This window comes from Diadema setosum, chromosome 16 (assembly GCF_964275005.1).
Source record: "Diadema setosum chromosome 16, eeDiaSeto1, whole genome shotgun sequence".
Lineage (NCBI taxonomy): Eukaryota > Metazoa > Echinodermata > Echinoidea > Diadematoida > Diadematidae > Diadema > Diadema setosum.
In genome coordinates this window covers 33582041-33588127 of record NC_092700.1, presented here as the reverse complement: position 1 = coordinate 33588127, position 6087 = coordinate 33582041, and positions in this window count along the sequence as shown.

The following is a 6087-nucleotide window of genomic DNA, read 5'->3' as shown; positions in this document are numbered from 1 at the left end:
AATGTATTTTTTTTTTTTAAGAATTTGATTATTCATCCAAAGGGTTACAGTTATGTTGAAACTTAATCACAATATCGATGTTTTGTACACGAACAATTAGCATAGAATATTATAATAGGTACCACCTGACCATGTGCATTCTATCATTGACTGGGTACCAGAGCCATGTATTGCATAATCATTGTATATGCCATTCTGGCTTTTTATGTATTTCAGTTGTACATTATTGATTGATTTGTTGTTTGTACTGATGCATTTTTTTTTTTTTTTTTTTGTATTTTGGTTGGACCCCTGTGAAAACCAGCTTTTAGCTGACAGGGCAATCCCTCCCATGAGTGGAGAATGAATAAATAAATAAATAAAATAAATATAATCATCCATATGAGCGATAAAATGTTGCTACATCACAAAGCGCAAGGCTTATTGCTCCCACATACTCGTGGATATCGTCGAAAACTGACTCTGGGTTTGCTCGTACACTTCCAGTCGCATACAAATATGTTTATGGCATGTGAGCGGAGCAACTCTCACCGATTGGCAGTTTTGTGGGCGTGGCAGGCGTTGTAGACTACCGTGTCGCGATCCATGTTACCTTGGAATGTCTTTTGGAGACACGGTTAAATGTTAAAATGTCTGAGAAGTTATACATGCATTGGTCACAAAATGACTAAAACTAAATAAGACATCTTGTCTACTGAGACAACGTAACGTGGAGACTTTCTTGTTTCAAAATATATTACAAAAAGTTGCATCGCTTCGGCGATCCCTCGCATTTATTCCAAAGTTGATTTACATCCTTGGGTTTATGTCAGGTTAAGTGTGTGTGTGTGTGTGTGTGTGTGTGTGTGTGGGCACACATGCACACACTATAGCTTCTGACCACACGAGCAAAGAGAATGAAGGGTTGGGACGAACACAGATCGAGGGCTTTCAATAGCTCAGTCGGTAGAGCACCGGTCTAGTAATCCGGAGGTCTCGGGTTCGAATCCCGATGAAAACCCAATTACTTTGCTCAAAGTTCTCACTATTTATTATTACTTGTTTCTGTCAGTTTTCCCTTTCCCTTTCCTGTTAAATGATATATTGGTCACTACATATAAAGGTACCTAATTATTTGAAGTTATGGTCAAAAAGGCAAAAAATGTTTACTATTTTCTTATTTTTCTTGACATTTAATCGCAAATATCTCAAATTGGCAAATATGGACTTATCGATTTGGGAACAAACTCTTCATATATATATATATATATATATATATATATATATATATGAAACCTTCTAAGTAGAAAACTTCCAAACTGAATAATATCACTAACTCAAAAGAAAAATAAATTGGGCATTATTTAGGCAAATTTAATGAGTTTTGATGTAAGGTTACAATGAATTCGCTTTATTTCAATTAACAAAAAATCAGAATTAAGTGAATTAAGTGCTTATTCATCTGCATGTCATTGATATGACATGGCTTCATGGAAAAGTGTTTTTTTTTTCATTTTTACATACTCTAGTCAGACTGATACAGAAGACGATGAGTACTGAAAACATTTCAAGCTATGATATTTGCCATTAATATGAAATTTACCGCGGATATTCATGACATTTTGCTTTGCTCTATTTATCAAAGTGAATATATATCAACATAAAGTGCCAAGGGCCTCCACACCTTCTCTGTCTTTAATGTTAATAAACAATGAATTGAAAATTCGATCATCACCATATAATTGCCAGAAGAGCTGCACATTTCCTCCACTACGTTTAATTTTGTCCCATTGGCACTGCAAAGGACTTGTAGGATGTCACCCACTGATCACGCTTTGATCGACCCTGCGTTGCTATGCCAACGATCCGATGAGGCGACTGAAAATCCACCTTGGGGTACGGATAATAATAAAGATTAATGAGCGCCTTACCCTTCATAAAGACAATAGTCGTAGTATTTTATGAGCGTACAGATAACTTCTTTTTTGACATTCTAATGTTTCAGAGAAAAAGTAAATCTCAAAAAAACCAAACAAACAACAACTAAAGATTTGGTATTGGTAGTGATTGGTAGATATCTTCAACTACCGTCTTACGGCAGCCCCACTGTATCCCTCCTCCTTGATTTTAAAAAGCCAGCTTTAAACGGCAGCTCGGATACTTGCTCCCTCTCTCTCTCTTTCCTCTCTCTCTCTCTCTCTTTCTATTATATATACTCTCTAAAAAAATCGAGTGAAAATATTCACTCTTAAAAGAGTGAATACAAAAAAGAGTGAATTTAGAGTGAAATTAGAGTGAATTTTGAGTGAAATGTTCATTTTCACTCGTTTTGGAGTGACCTCAGGATCACTCGAAGATTTTGGAGTGATCCCTGAGGTCACTCCAAAACGAGTGAAAATGAACATTTTTTTTTTGAGAGTATATATATTGTGACGATTTTAAAAGAAGAATAATGCTGCATACGATTATGCTGTGTACCACTATTCACCTAGAATATTTCGTCATGTACATTTACGAATCCTGTTTGACCCCTTCGATGTGATTGTTAAATGCTGACACCATCATGTTTCGAAGTGTTACAGTTTCATCTAATAATGCATCCCTGATCTGATTCTCCATCCATAGAACTAGTTCGGCCCGATACCAAATAGCTGGTCCAGTTGCATACTCACTAGATCGGTCCGCCTTGATTCAAAATCGCCCTCTTTGACCAAGCTTGAATGTAGACCAGACCTACTTGATCTCAGAAAGATATAGGTCATGACCCAGTTATACATCCACGCGCCTCTGCCTTCTTTGAGAAACTGGATGACCCAGTTACACATCGTTCGCATGGTAACTGGATCGCCCAGCTTTACGGCACGCGACATCCCAGATCGTATATAAACGTCTGTTTGGTAATTACGAGGGGAGAAAAGGATTCCCTTTACGCTCTGCTTTTACGAGACTGGACTAGGAGCGAGTAGTTCGAGACCGCATGATGTGTTAGCCTTTTAATGTCTCGCCGTTACATGGGTGTTGTTGTATTGACGCTCGTCTTATCAGTACGTGATGTCTTCTTTTAATAAAATACGAATAAAGTGAACTCGATACTTCTCTTGTTATTAATTCAACTCTCCTCTACGACGAATTGTATGGGATATGCGTGTGCGTGAAATCACAATTTGAACTCTCGCCATCCATGACATGCATCCACAACTCTCATCACGAACGCACCAAGAAAATTCGTCGCAATATATATATATATATATATATATATATATATATGTTTGTTTGTTTGTTTTTTATTGTTCCATATTCCACATTTCAACAAATACATAAAGCATAGACATCGCAATACAAAAGCATGAATGAATTGTCAAGTACAGCTTATAAGACAATGAAATATGTGAAATATGAGAATATACAAAGAAGCATTGCTTGTAGGGTGTAGATTCCCAGATGCGAATGTGATATTATTTCTTACTTGGTATATGTGATTAAAGGAGTGACAATTTGTGAATTGGAGAAATACAAACGTTGAAAAGTAAAAAAAAAAAAGAAAAGAACGAACAAAGAAAATAATGTCCGCGGCACAAGTCTTCTTGAGAGTTGCGTGATCACCCGAGTGAGGTACAAGTCAGATGCAGTGTACAATATCAGAGATACCAAATGTCAATGCCTGATGATTGCGCTTCATGGAGGTGGCATGAAACTCCGAGTAGCAATAAATACGGATGAACCTGCAGTCAACCGAGTGAACTTGTTCCAATACTTTATATATATATATATATATATATATATATATATATATATAATATATTATATACATACATACATATATATGTATAATATATAATATATATATATACATATATATGAAGAGTTTGTTTGCAAAAACCGATAAGTCCATATTTGTCAAATGGAGGTATTTGCGATTAAAGGTCAAGAAAAATAAAGATAATAACAAGAAAATGTTTGCTTCTTTTGACTATGACTTAGAAAAATATACCTTTTATGTAGTGACTAATAACTATTATATCATTTAAAAGGTATTATTTTGTACTTTATGACAGAGACCGTACTTCAAAGTCTTCAAAAATGGACTTATCTCTTTTTGCAAACAAACTCTTGTACAGTTTGTATAATTATGTATATATATATATATATATATATATATATATATATATATGTATATATGTGTGTGTGTGTGTGTGTGTGTGTGAGTTGAGTGCATATGAGTGTCTGAATGTCTGTATACACATTATAAGCACGTATAGAGAAGTAGATAGACAGTATTCCAGAGGCGGAGAGAGAGAGAGAGAGAAAGAGAGAGACGGAGAGAGGTGGGGGAGAGATGGGGGAGGGAAGCAGAAAGGATATGACGCGATTAAAGAAAAAAAGATTAACGACTGTCTGTCATTGTCTTCCTTTCTCAAAGAAATGAAGAAAAAAATGTTTATGTCATACTCTACCTGGATCCACTCGTTCGAAGAATGTCTGTTAGCACACCACCCTCCCGCCAAATGCAGTCGTCCCTTGCTGGGTCCAAACTGGGCTACCTTCCCATCGAAAGTGCTGGATACGGTGATGCGGGAGTCGGGAATGGCGGAACTCTGAAGGCCCAGAGGTACGGCATCCGTTGGTATGCCTATTAAACGGGTGGTCAAAAAGGAATGAATTTGTAATACTCTTTCGTGTGGTGAGGAGTGGGATGGACAGACCGGGTGGGAAGGCATTTGTGTGGTATAAAGTTGAAAACGTTTCATTTTACCACAGCTGCATGGTGCCATTCTTATGATAATCTCTAATGGTATTCTCCTGCAGTAGTCCACTGAAAACAATTTGATGTCTTTTTCAATACAATGGTGTGTTCCAAAACAAAAGCGATGGGTATCTGAAATACAATTCTTCTTCTTTTTTTTTTTTTGCCGCTATACGCATTCATAAATGGAAAATGTATTGCCATTTATTGTGTCTAACCATGAGTTACTATAACAAGTTGTCTCTAATATGAACCATTTTATTTGTTCCTTCTGTTTCTAAAAAGACGCTGTTATAATCTTTCAATTTATTGATTAGTGTTTTTCTCATCCATCTAATCAACTAGCCTTCGCAAGCAAACTTTAAAGCCAGAATCTCGCTCTAGCAATCATTAGGTGGCCGTACCAGAATTAGTGGTTGTTGGGATATCGTCGGTTGTCGAGACATCCGTTGTCCTCTCATCTCTGTTTTGCGCATTGGCAGAGGTCGTTTGGATATTGTCGGTTGTAATTGGTGTGACATCCGTTGTCGTTTCATCTACGTCTGGCACATTGGTAGAGGTCGTTCGGACATCGTCGGTTGTCGGGGAGACATCCGTTGTCTTTTCATCTGTGTTTGGCGCATTGGTAGAGGTCGTTCGGATATCGTCGGTTCTAATTGGCGTGACATTCGTTGTCTTTTCATCTGTGTGCGGCGCATTGGTAGAGGTCGTTCGGATATCGTCGCTTCTAATTGATGTGACATCCGTTGTCTTTTCATCTGTGTTTGGCGCATTGGCAGAGGTCGTTCGGATATCGTCGGTTCTAATTGGTGTGACATCCGTTGTCTTTTCATCTGTGTTTGGCGCATTGGTAGAGGCCGTTTGGATATCGTCTGTTGTCGGTGAGAAACCCGTTGTCTTTTCAGGTGTGATCGGCGCATCTTCTCAGACAGAAAATATCAAAAACAATTATTACGGTTTAAGGCAGTGTTGTGCAAGAAAACCAAAACAAGCGTTACTGTACCATACTGAATGACGTGATAGAAAGGAAACATAAAATCGACAACTCTTCAGACTTACTAAAAAAAAATGTTTATATAGGTAAATGACAATCGAGATATCTGTCACACGCAAGCATGTACACAAACACACACACACACACACACACACATACACACAGACACACACACACATACAGTGCATATCTCTAAAAAAATATATATACGTTTGGTTAAAAGAAATCAAAATCATGTGAATTCCTGTCCTTACATGCCGACTTCCAGGGTTTTACTACCACTTCTTTTATAAAACATGAAGATATGGCGGCCCAATTAGAACACTCTTTAAGATATGCAGAATGAAATCAAAATATTGCATATCACACT